The 13,585-nt window shown below is 44.1% G+C and overlaps 1 protein-coding gene and 1 non-coding gene across 3 annotated transcripts in view; both read right to left on the bottom strand.

Annotated features, from left to right (window-relative positions):
- Creb5 (cAMP responsive element binding protein 5) overlaps positions 1-13,585 on the bottom strand; it is a 309,727-nt gene that overhangs the window by 24,425 nt on the left and 271,717 nt on the right. The window lies entirely within an intron of this gene.
- On the bottom strand, positions 13,305-13,411 carry LOC121439782. The gene has a single exon (XR_005973291.1). It is a non-coding gene; the product is annotated as a U6 spliceosomal RNA (small nuclear RNA).

Raw genomic sequence — 13,585 nt, 5'->3', positions numbered from 1 at the left:
GGTCTCTTAGCTGTTCTTCAGGCCTCAGCTCCCAGGTGACAGCATCAGAATCATTTATTTGCACATCGCAACAGCTGTAGCTTCAGCTGTTTCCTTCTTCCCAGTTCTGTCGTCTCTGTGGAGCTACTTTAGTGTAGGATCTAAGCCTACTGCTCGACCGCCCCAAACACAGGCAAGGCAGACGATGGGGCTGGGAGTGTGCCACCATCTCTTTAAATCATCGTCACACCTGAATACCATCTACACATGCCACCTAGAAAGCTTTGTGGTTGACTGATGAATTGAAAACGACCCCTCCAAGAAGTCACAAGCTGGAGGTAGTCTCTTCACGATCTGCAGTCTTCTCTAGCCCAGGTCGTTATTTTTCTGGCTCCACCTTTCGCTAGAGCAACAATTCCCTGGGGTCCGGGGGTAGTTCGGGCTAGCCACTAACTTCCTGAAGAGAGTCAAGGCTCCTTGAAGGTTCCCAAGCTATGAAGCAGGTGGCATAGGTCCAACCCCCACATTTGGAGACAAGGAAAGTTCTCATGAAGAAATACTAAGCCATCTGCTTGGACGCTAATAAAAGGGGCCCGAAACTTGGTGATTTTCTCTAGGGTGCAGGTTGCTTGGTGGGGCCCTTGCATGGTTTGAGGAGAGATAGTGGAAGACAAAGAACATAATGAACGAGGCTGGCAGGGACAGGGCAGAAGGGAGGCAGGGAGACTGGGAGGGAGGAAGCTTCTACCACAATAGAAAATACCTTCTGCTCGAGGGTCTGATACCTGTGTGCAGGGAGGAGGCAGGGCATTGAAAGGGAGAAGTGAGTGCAAGGTTGAGTCAACATATCTACACTCAGAAACAAGTTCAACCTACCCCCCTTTCTGGCGAATTGTCTACTCCACCCTAGTTTCAAGACTAATTCGCCACCAGAGGGTTATTATCAAGGAAATTCTTCATTTCTCTATATTTGAGCAAGAAAATCTGTTTCTGCTATGACGGATAGGGAGACGTTGCATCCCGTAGGGGTGTTTTTATATGAAGAACATTATACTAGGAAACTTCCCACTTCTGTAAGGATTTCAAACCATGTACGGTTAACCAGAACCTAACAAAATGGTTCACTAAACTTGTCAACCACTAAGGCAGGGGAAACAGAGATGGCAGTTCTAGCAACGAAGAGATGTTCTCGCACTTCTGAAGGTATCCCAACCCAGCCAGCCCCCCCCCCCCCCCCCCCCCCCCCCCGTTGATTTCAGAATGGCATCGTGTTGAAGAAGACCGCTCAGGTCTGCAGTTAACACAGTTCAGAGGACTTCTTCAGTCAGGAAATGATTGCACTCTGGGTGAGAATATTTCCTCCATGTTCATATTCACTGAGCTTGCAACCTAGTCTAGTCTGCCTGGCGACACTGACCTTATCTGAGTAGAAACATTTTTATTTTCAGTTTCCAGTGATACCTGTACAAGTGGCTGTGCACATCTGTATGCATGTGTATGCATGTGTGAAAGTCGCAGCACACATGTGGAGGTCAGAGGGCAGCCCACATGTGGAGGTCAGAGGGCAGCACACATGTGGAGGTCAGAGGGCAGCTTTCAGAGTCCATTTCTTTCCTCCCACCGTGGGAGTCCCGGGAATTCAACTCAAATCTTCAGGTTTGGTGGCAAGTGCCTTTATCCACTGAACCCTTGTGTTGGTCTTAGGAATCTTTTCCCAAAAGAGAAAAATATTAATATTTTTTCTTGGTATTATTTCAGTTCTGCTATTTATTTTTTCTCTTTTTTTTCCACTCAAAACTATCCTTGACTTCTTTCCAAAGCTTATAAACAGAAGGAAATCCATCATTACTCAGCCTCCTTGGTGGGTACCACACACTATATATTTTGCTAAAAAGAAAAACTGTTGAGAGTCCAATCCGTGACTTATTATAGTAAAAGCATCATTAGCTCTGAGTGGAGCCATGTCTTAAATGAGCCCACTTGGTTCTATTATTTAGTAGCTCAAAATCCCTTCTGAACGTAGGAGGGATGGCTACTAAAATTCAATTTGTAAATAAATATTATGCAAATGACTCCAATTACTTCCTCTAAGAAGAAAACAGGTTTAAAATCAGATTCCAATATGAGAAATACATCTAAGCGCTTTTGTTGATTCTATTCAATAAGCTTAAGTTCAGCCTGGGTACCCACCACTGCTTCTCTTGGAAGCAATGGGCGCTCTTGAGTGGAATGTTAGAGAGATATAGGCAGAGGAAGAATAGTGGAAATAGAGGCATACAAATCCCTTGCTTCTACTACCCCAGGTTTTGAATACATATATTATATTGCATATTATCGTATATTAAATATAATATGTATATTCATTTACAGACAGTGTACATAGCAGAACAACTCTAGAAGCCTAGGAGTGTGTACCCTATCTATGCTGACCATCCAGACATAGGTTGGAAGCTAGAAACAGCAGTTACACTTCTCATTCAAGCCTGGATTTGTGCGGAGGGATAAGCTCTCCAAGTGTATTGCTCTTTGCTTTGTTTTCAGATTGCATGGGGATTGAAACCAGGGCCCTGTACATTAGTAAGGAAGCCCTCTATCTCTGAATTATAGTTCCCAACTCTTGGTTTGATGAAACAGGGTCTCCCTTAGTATCCCAGGCTACCCTCAAACTCATGATTCTCCTGTCTATGCCTTCTGATGCGAGGATTAGAGGCCCGCACCACCCTGCCTAGATGTACTTCACTTTGTCAGATAGAATTCAGATCTCTGGAACAGCAGACATCAAGTAAGCAGAGATGCTTTTCTGTGGATGATGGGGTGGTGTCCAGATAAAACCCATCCTAAGTGGAAGATGTAAGTTGCAAATGTAGTCAACACTTTTAACCCACCAGATATCCTAGCGTAGCAACATAGCACACTATAAACACAGGCTTTTTAACCTTGTAACTGCATGGTGGCTCGCTGCTACTGCCTACCTTCAAAAGACAATGAGGTACTGTGAACTGCTAGTGCAGGAAAAGATACAAGTTCAAAACCTGGAGGTTTCTACTGAACACGTATGGCCTTTTTACCAGATAGACAAGAATAAACTAGAGCATCACATGTCTGCATAGTAACAGAAGTATGCCACATGAGGAGTTCCTTACTCAGGAGGTTTGTTTCTGAAGCCATGGACAGTCAGCAGGCAGCCTGGTTCAAAACTAGCAGCTCTAGAGGGGGAGGAGGGAAGGAACTGGAATATACCGTGCAGCCTGGGTTTGGCTCATTTCATCCCAAATGACAGTAACTACCAAGGTAAGAGACCAACACCCTCTTGTTGACTATGATGGCTTTAAAACAAATAAACAAAATAAAGCCAGATGAAGTCCAGCGTTGTGACCTAGAGACTGATAAAGCAGACGGATATTATTCTGAGTTTCAAAGCTGATCCAAAAAAAACATCAGTAAACAATCAAGAACACAAGTGAACTCGGTATAGTCCAAACATCTAAAGACAGATATGGGTGGAGTCTGTTTATTCTGAGGGAAAAAAAAACTGTTGTCAAGGCAACAGAAACGTTTGAAAGTCAATCTAAAGTCACATGGGATGCACACCTGAGACTTCCATAATCCAGGACCTCCAAAATACGTGCCAACCTGGGACTAGGGAAGAGGGCTAAGGTGGCTTGTCTTCCGTGCCCACATGCTCGGTGGAGCACAGCTTGGACCTTGATGGACTGAGGCTTCCCACGAAATGTTCCATGATTCTCTTTTAGAGCCGTAAGACAGTTAATATGGCCTCACTTCAGCGGGGCTCACAGCAGCCCTACCTCCCAAAGATTCCTTCGCCCTTTCCAACTGGCAAACACTGGCTTCATTTCCTCTGGTGTTGTAGGGATCACGGAGAATGACTGGCTTGGCAGGGAGCCTTGCTTTCAGCACTGCCCTGGCATTTGAGGGGACACTGCTCATTTTCTGAACACACATCCATGGAGCACTCTCTCTGTGCGCAGGAAGAACAGAGCTGGATGACACAGTGTTTCCCATTCCCAGCCCGGGACCTTGACATGTAGCCAGCAACTCCGCTGCCTAGCGATACACTGGTACCGTACGGATTTCCACTGAGAAACGAGTTGAGGTTGCTGAGTTCAGGAAAGAGAGCAGATGTCCCGAAGCTAACTAGCATCTTTAGACCCAAGCCTTTCAAATATCTGTGGTTAGCTTGGGTCTAAACAGTGTCTGCAGCGAAGGACGACTCGGCTCCAAACTCAGGAGTGTCAATGTCTCCAACCTAGCTATCCAGGCTGATAATATTGGTCACTAGGCTGCTTACTTTATCTCTCTCACAGAGACACTGCCAATCACAGTGATACGGCTTGGAATGGCAGTGAGTGATCATAGCGACATCAAGAATTTAGTTGTCTGGGGATGGAGAGATGGCTCAGCTGTGTATTGCTCTTGCAAAGGACCCAAGTTTGATTCCTAGCACCTACATGGTGGCTCACTACTGCCTGTTAAGTCCTGCTCCTATGGACCTGACTTCTTCTTCTGGCTTCATTTGACACTGTTGGCATGTAGTACATGTATACACATTCAAGCATACACATGTACACATATAAGAAGACACAAATAATAAATACATCCTTTTTTTAAGGAAGAGAAAATTTAATTGCCTTTAACTGCAGGCTCCGATAAGGGGAAGAGTTTGGGTACTCCCATATGTCAAAGATGTTTTATTTGATAGATAACAGGGTCCAGGAGATAAAAGAACCACGTGGTCATGTGACAAGTTCAAGACTGAAGTACAGTAGAACTTAGGATTCCCAACTGCTGGTCCAGACTTCCTCTGCTACCCTAGGGACTAGTGTGGTGTTCAGTTGCACCCAGAATAGTAAATAAGAAAGAGAGATGACATATACAAACATCAATAGCCATGTGCTATGTGTTTCTGGTGGCAGGGAGTCAATGTGTTCTGAGGCAGGGCTGCTTCTTGTCTGGAGCCAAGGGGACAGCATGAGCTGTTGGTCTACAAAGAAGGTGTCTGCCTTCCTAGTTGAAGCAGGCGATTCCCTAAAATGGTGTGCCCAGCTTCTGATTCCTACGGGGGTGTAGCTACAAGGGCATGCAGAGAAAGCAAGCTGAGATAAGGGTTGCCGGTGATGGGAGTGGGGGCCCTTGACTGTAATTCTAGTGAATAGGAGGCTGAAGCAGAATGGTCACATGAACTTGTGAGTTCAAGGCTAGCCTGGGCAAGATAGGGAGGTCCTGTCTTAAAGATAAATGAATGTGTCAATTCAATTCAATGGTTATGGGACTGTGTTCTGCTATTTTGCAAATAATTCAAGTATGTAGAAGCCTTTGAAGTGACTTTCATAAAGCCTGAAACCTCACGTTGTCTTCCCAGTGACGGTTTGCCCATGGATTTTGGCTGGTTGGGTGGGTGGAGAGGTCTAGACAGCCTGCATGTGTCTGCTGAGAAGTGGCCATTATGGCCCTGAGTTATGTATGGCACCAGTTGCTTCCTTCACTCCCAAATAGCTAACCCACGTCTAGAGGTCCCAGAAACACGTGGCCTTTTAGTTCAGGTTCAAAATCTAGTAGAAGTAGGCCAGCTTCCTCCATGCCTATCATTTCTTGATAAAGAATTTCAAGAGTGGGCCTGGAAATAGACAATTAAAGCATTTATATAAATCCCCTCAATATCTCTCCTCAGATCTTCTGTAAAATATAGACTATGTGAAAATTGACTTTATGTTTTAACGTTCTGTTTTAGTTTCTGAGGTGCCAAGGGCCTCATTCATGACGGGCAAGTGCTCTACCACTGAGATGGATGCCCAACTCTCTATATGTTGAGATGCAGCTTTAATACACTGCCCAAGCTGGCCTTGAACTCACTCTGTATCTCAGGGAGGTCTTCAAATTGTCATCTGCCATAGTATCTGGTTCTTTGGGATTGCAGGCCTATGCCACATGGCTGACCTAAGTTTTAATTTCACATTTAATGTACTGATTTTCATTTAAAGGGTTGAGGACACGCATATAAAATAGGCAGCCACAAAGTTGACTACAAGCTGGCTGTCTTCTCATTCAGTCTTCTGACATTATCTTTAATATTCTATTTGACACTGCCTATCTTAAGTCTCCCAGATATCACTGGAACTGCCCTATGACCAAGGGATAGAATGACACCTATGCCAGTGGTGTGTGTGTGTGTGTGTGTGTGTGTGTGTGCATGTTGCATGCATGATAGAAATCATGTAGTCTGTGCTACAATTTTTCTATGGCCCTTCATGCAGCCCTTTGTCACAATTTTTGGCTTGGGCCCCACAGAGCTCAGTGCATTCTTCAGGGCAGCCAGCTCTCTGAGGTGTGAATGCCCTGGCATTGCATTCATGAGCACAATGCTTCCTTTTGTTCTTCAGAGCAGCCTTGCTCTGAAGATTCCTTGCTCAGTGCCACACCCTGGGCCCATTAAGAAACTATTGGGTCAGAGACAGAGAACATGCACAACAAAGACTGAAAATATATGTGTGCATGCATACACATACACACACACACATACACACACACACATACACACACACACATACACACACATATACACACACATACACACACACATACACACACATACACACACACATACACACATATACACACACACATACACACACACATACACACACATATACACACACACATACACACACACATACACACACATACACACACACACATATATACACACACACACATACTCACACACACATACACACACACATACACACACACACACACACACACACACACACACACACACACCAAAACCCACCACCACCAAAAGTCCCTTAGAAACACTCTAGAACAAGAACACAACTTTATTAACAAGGAACACAGTCCTCACTTTTGCTTGGCATCAGCTCAGGGCTCACGTTAGAAATATGGTTCATCCAGGTCTAGTAAGGTGAGCATCCAAACTGCCTAGGCTCCCACAAAACCAGTACGTGCAGTAGGATCAAAAACCCATTGCCATTGTTCTTGAGTTCTCAGTAGTCCTCATTGTCCACTATGTTCAGCTAGTCCGGTTTTATCCCAGGCTTTTTCAGACCCAGGCCTTAATAAATAAATAAATTTAAAAAAAAAGAAAGAAATATGGTTCAAATGTAACCTGTGTCTTACCCCTGATTCTCAGGTGTGAGAACATTTTGTCCCAGATGGTGTGGCTATCTGGGCAAGTTGTGGACCATTTGAGAATGTGGCCCAGCTTGTAAAAGTGGGTCACTGGGGGTGAGCCTTGAAGGTGTCATCTGCTTTCTGCCTGATACCGTGTGACCTCCTGTCTCCTGCTGTTCTGCCTTCCCTGGCATGGTGGACCAATGGTCTCTGAGCCATGAGGCAAAATGAACCCTTCCCTAAAGCTGTTCTGTCAGATACTTGGTTCTAAGAATGAGGAGGGCTTGTGCGTGGAAGGCCGTGAATGGAGCAGGCCAAGAACCTGCCTTCACCCAGCCTGTTCTCTGTACATGGTTTGTATGACATCCCATAGACAATGTTTAAGCTCCAGTAAGAGAATGAGGGGGGCAGGGGAAACAATCCAGATGCTCCCGAAGCAGTGATCCCTGAGAGGTCCCCACAACACAGAGTGAACAGAATCAGAGGCCTCATGGTATCTAGATGGGGATTTACCCTGCTGGGGACTGTTTATTTTTTCAACTCATAAGCAACTACACTGGAGACCATCAGAAAAACGAATATTGAAAGGCCTCCTTAAATTGTACAGAGCTGTTTATAGGTCATATGATTCTGGCGAACCCGCCTGAAAAACAGCTTGAAAGAGCCAATACCTTTCGCAGCGGTGACTTGTGATGAAATATTGGGATATGGAGAAAAGAGGGCGGGGTGAGGAACTAAGGAAGACACTAAGGTGAAGGAATAGCTGGAAAGTGAATGACTGCTTCCATGCCGGAGTCTTGGGAGCTTTTGCCAACGGCTCGGAGCTGCTCGACCGTAGAGGCAGAAGGAGAGGGAGCAGACATCATGAGTCTTCAGCCGTGAACCACATCACACCCCATCTCTTAACAAGAGTCTTGTGGGCTCAAATCACAGGCTCCCAGCCCAACCTTGCCCACCAGAGCATTAGACAAGTCTTGCTTTCCCACAAGCTGGCATGGAATGTCAGCACCTCACCACAGTCCTAGGGTTTAAGGATCCATTGCCAGGGCAGCCAAATACATTTCTCCCTCTCACAGCAATGTTGTCCTGGCCCTCAGCCAGGGTGAGAAGACCAGGAGGGAGAAAAAAATCCTATAACGAGCAAACCAAAGGGGGGGGGGGAGTAGGGAGAAAGGGTTGAAGTGGCTAATTTCCCCACTTTCCCCCTGCTGTGGTTAGAGCTGGGGCAGATAATTTATCACACATTTTGACCGTACGCCAGCTGGCTGTAAAAAAAAAAAAAATAAGAAGGAGTTGTTTATTAATTCAATTAGCTGGCTTATTTATCAGGGCTGGGTTAGCAGGGGCAGTGCTGAGACCAGGGGATGCCTGTGTCTGGGCTGTTGCTCACAAGCCCTGTAGGCACGTGGAGACGCACATGCTCAGCCCTGAGATGCGAAGTGTCACGCCTCGAGTGTGACAAGGAAGCCCATCAATTGTGATGAAATACTAGGGTGGGAGGATGCTCTAAACATGGCAAAGTTGTTCAAGTGATGACAGTCATTAGTGTTTATCACCCTTCACGGGTGACTCTCGTACACAATGCTATGTCCTTTAGGTTTCTGGCACTCATCTTGGTTGTCTTGCCCGCCCGCTCACTGCTTGCAGTGGCTTTACCTTGGGTACAGCCAGCAGTTCCTAGGCAATGGACGAGATTTGCAATCACCTTGCCAGTGAGATCCCTAAGGCCCAGGGGTCCAGTCAGTTTGCCCCAGGTCTTCCCTAAGGCCTCCTGTCACGGCCTGTCCCTATTCTGCTCTAGGCTGACGCAAGCACTTGGTGGCCCTAGGCCACACATCTTCTAACTCTGCGGAGATAAACAGAAAAGAGGTGAAAAGAGAGAGAGCTAAGGGTTCATTATTGTTTAATTTAACTTGATTATAGCTAGATGGTTGCAATATTTGATTTTTGTTTTGATTTAGACTTCTGTCACAGAAACTACAAATAAGAAGTTTTAAAGACTTGAAGAGAAGGGGGAGTTCTGGATACGGGTGTCAGTATATTAATTTCACACATAATTTAGAGCAAGTGACATCATGACTGAAAATAGCAAAGGAAAAAGTATTAATGTAGGAATATGATGAGATTTTGGTGAATTGACCGGTTAATTAAGGTGCACGTGTTACCTAGGGTGTGGCAATGTCAGAGTCCCGTCATTGAGCGAGGCGTATTCAGGAGCACTGCGACCTTTCTCATTCTTGATTAATGTTGCTCTGTGAAGCATATGCACTGGTGGCTGAAGAGCGCTCCTCCCTTGACAGCTTGCTAATTTCTGAGGGTCCCAAGAAACATCACATCTTTAATGTGTCTCCTCCTGGCTATACTCCCAACACTTGGCTGCTAACACCTTACACTGTGTCCACTGAGTTGGGTAAAACCAAACAGAATAAAGTCTTTTCATACAACTTTTGCCTTTTCAGAATCCACTACCTAGAAGCCCTCTGTTTCAAGAAAGAAAGGAGGCGTTAGATGGTGATATACTGGTGGGTCTTTCATTTCTGCTTTTTATTTTCAGATCAACTTAGCCAAAATCAAGTCATTTTGAAGCTGACATATTTTGGCACTGTTTCAGAATTAGAATTTTTTTCTGTATGTTCGAGTTTTCTAGTTAGGTGAGGTCTTTGGGAGCTTCTTCTGCTGATGGGATCTCCACACCAGACTCTATAAACTTTACATGACAATTGTATCTGGTGATGGCAAGACCAATTTAGTGACCCACTCTAGAAGCCCTTCACATGTTCAAAATATGGTTTGTAAACACTAGAAAGACTTCAGCAGTGTGGGGTCAAAAATTCTCATGGGCATTTGCAGTCATGTGCAGCTAGGTTGACAGGAAAGGAAGTTCATTTCTTTTTGGTTGAGAGGTTTATTTCTAGGGAAGAGAATAACTGGATTAAACTACATTTTCATACTCTAATGCATTTTGAGTGAGCCTTGTGTGTTTGGGATCCAGTGTTTATAGCTCATCTTCAGGTCTATAAACTCTTAAGAAACAGAAACCCTCTACCACAGCATAGTCTAAGCATTCTCTCAAAACAAAAGTAAAATAGTAATAATAACTTCATGCTAAGCAGTGAACTCCTTGATCGACAAAAAACTTTACAGAAGAATTCATAAACTTCTTTGTAGTTATCACAGCCAAATTCAACTCCTTTCAAAACCCTTTTGTAAAGCATGGGAAATGCCGCTGCTCTGACGGTTTGGTGTCCACAGTTTCTCCCGAATACCACTTGACTTTCCACATAAGTAGTTCTCAGATTGACTACTAGGGTTTGCTTCTAGAAGGCTCTCACAGCTGTACCTAAATTACTTTCCAGACCCAATTCCTCAGAAATGGGATCACCGTCCTGTAACTGGATACGTAGAGCGTGGAGCCCATGCCAATATCTAAGTTCCCCTCCTTCACTACAGCCTACTGCCAACCTGACTTTGAATTTGCATACCCATCGAGCACAGAGGGCACTTACAGGGACACTCTGGGTACTTTCCCCGTATAGAGTACTTTGCTGAACAGGATCCTCAAAGGGGCCCTGACCTTTTCAGAAGCCTTCCTTTACTACTGTCCCTCAAAAGGTCAACATTGGTTGTGCTTTGAACTGCACGCTGCCTCTTCTGATGGAAGTCACCAAAGGTAAAGGCTACTTTCCTTAGGAAAGGAAGATGGTGCTTTGTGGTACATCTTGGACAGAAATTACTGTCTGGAAATTCTGTTAACTTCCAGCTCTCCTCCCTTATGTGTAGAGTGTTGACATGTGAGTTTTTACAGGTTCCTTGCCTAAGACTCTGAATCAGAAAAAGCTGATAATGTCTAAGGAAGAGCAAGGGACAGAAGCAGGCAGGAATGCTTCTTGCCCTAAACAGACTATCTAGTAAGGCAAATAAAAATATACACTATAGATACACAATGTAAGTAACAGAAATGCCAAATGAGTGTAAGGGACAGAAAGTGACCGCCAAAGGGAATGGAGTCTGGGGGCACCCAGGGTGTCCAGCATGGCCATCCCCAGCTAGGAGCGCACAGCTGGGTCTTAGGTAAGAGGGGGAGGGGAACAAATCGTGAGCTTCTAGCAAGGCTCAGAGACTTCGTACAGATGGCAAGAATTTCTTAAAAATTCCCTTCCTCCTTTTCCTGGTTCATTGCCAGGACTCAGGATTTGCTTTAGGGACCCTGAGGGCTTATTGCCTATGTAGTCCACCCTTCCAGAGAAAAGCAGCTCAAACATTTGATAATTTCATCTGCAAAATGAAAAGCAAGTTCATCATCGCTAACCATAGGGAAGGCTGGCTTGGCCTAGGGAGCCAGAGTCATTTAGAGAAATGTATTATTTATGCTATTGGAATCTATGCTCATTTCCTCCTTTCTCCTTGATCTGAGGGAGGGCCACGCAAAAGCAAATAACTCTAGTTAATAAATATGCCAGGGTAACAAATCCCATGAGCCGTTTTCTTTTCATTTTCAAACTGTCCTTTGTGTGGCTCTCCCACTCTCTTGCCGGGCAGACTGGCCAAGGCAGGACGTGTTCCAGAATAGTACCCTTTGCTCTTCTTCCAGGAAAGGGCTCCTCAAATGAGGTCCCAAGTGCTCATTCAGTGTCAGGGAGCACACAGACACCTACACACGGCTGCCGCATGCCAACTTCTGACGTGGGAATTTTCAGAAGCACACCGAGGTCTCTGTTGGACTTAAATTTATTTTTAATCACATAAAATCCAATTTGGAAAATTGGTGCATGGGATTTTCTGAGTCACTGGAAATGCTTTATGAAGTTGCAAATACATTGGGAAGGACGAACTCTATCTCAGCAAGGCTGGGGTTGCTCAACAATGGGAAAATGCTATCAGTTTTACAGTTCAGAGTGAATGAGGTGAATATATATAATCTATATATATACACACACACATATATGTATATATAGAGACACACACGCATATATACATATATATGCGTGTGTGTGTGTGTGTGTGTGTGTGTGTGCTGTAGGAGTCCAACATAAACTAAAATGCATTTGCTGTCTCACGCATGAGAAAGAGTTGAGGAGAAGAAGTTCTCATTTTGAAATAAGCTTACTAACTTTGCTTTTCAGGTTTTTTTTAAACTATTTACCAAAAAGTGAATACTCTGGATTACAGCAATTAATTATACGAGTGATCTTTGTCTTCCCTTTCTGGTCATTTTGTTGTTGTTCTTGGCAGTCTATACTAGAACATTTTCTAATTCCATCAGGAGTTTCCAAGAAGGATAATAAAAATTATTTGAATTCATTTCATGTCCTATTCCTTATGACTTGCATGTCCATGGGAATAGCCCTCTTGCCTATAAATGGACTTCTTGAAGAACAGCGTGGCTGTTCTTATGAAGCATAGCTAGTGTTGTGTCTTCAGTATGAATGGAGATCACAGACGCATAAATGGGAACTCTGCTGATCAGAGTAGAAATCCCCATCGCTCTGCCAGGAGCCTTTTAAAGCACTCAAACTTTTAAAGTGTGGTTGGATTCTGCACAAGCCATTGCCTGCTTCTCAGGCAAACGTCACTGCTTTGTTGGTGGTGGATACAAATATCAAACAATGCTTTATCGATTGTAATTAAGTGACAAAGCATCACTAGAAAACACTGCACAGGTGAAGATGCTATTCAAGTCATTACAAGTTCTTGTATGTTCGTTAGAGACTGTACTGTGGCCTGCACCTTCTAGGGGAAGTCAGGTAGGTTCTGTATTTCTGTGTCCTCTTTCTGTCCATGGGGAAAACAAATCACATGCTTAGGTTGTAACCTGGAAATAGCCACAAAGAAAAGATCAACAAACAGTTCGCCGCCAGAGAGATGGCCCCATAAATCACTACACACCTCTGTGACAATGTATTATTAAGTCAGAGAAGCCATGTCTGCAGACATCCTTGATGCATAGACAAAACACCAAATACTTTGTAGACAGTAGTCCCCTCTCAATAATTAACTTTGCACTCACCTGGTTGTATTTATTTATCCTTCTGTCTCTTTTGCAGTATCTTCCAAAAATGGTTTTGTAAATAATATATAATTTTTAAAACTTTTAAAAGTACAAAATTTAAAATTTACCAAGCATCAAAATGTTCAAAAGAAACTCTGTGAAGATTTATATATATTTTTTTTTTAAAAAAAATATGGAACGCTTCACGAATTTGCGTGTCATCCTTGCGCAGGGGCCATGCTAATCTTCTCTGTATCGTTCCAATTTTAGTATATGTGCTGCCGAAGCGAGCACAAGATTTATATTTTGCAATAAAAATGCCTCAAAGTTGTGACAGTTCACAAGTCCAGAAACTTCCAATGGCGGACATCTGGCCTGCAGATCAATCTGTCCTTGGCTGATTGTCTTTTGCGGTATTTGCAAGACTTCCACTGTCTTGATTTCTCTCTCGTCCAGTGTGGAATGACC

This window comes from Microtus oregoni, unplaced genomic scaffold (assembly GCF_018167655.1).
Source record: "Microtus oregoni isolate MIOR12 unplaced genomic scaffold, Mior012 000062F_ref0000492, whole genome shotgun sequence".
In the NCBI taxonomy this organism is placed as follows: domain Eukaryota; kingdom Metazoa; phylum Chordata; class Mammalia; order Rodentia; family Cricetidae; genus Microtus; species Microtus oregoni.
Note: the sequence above shows the minus strand (reverse complement) of the source record. Positions and strands in the feature narration are given on the sequence as shown.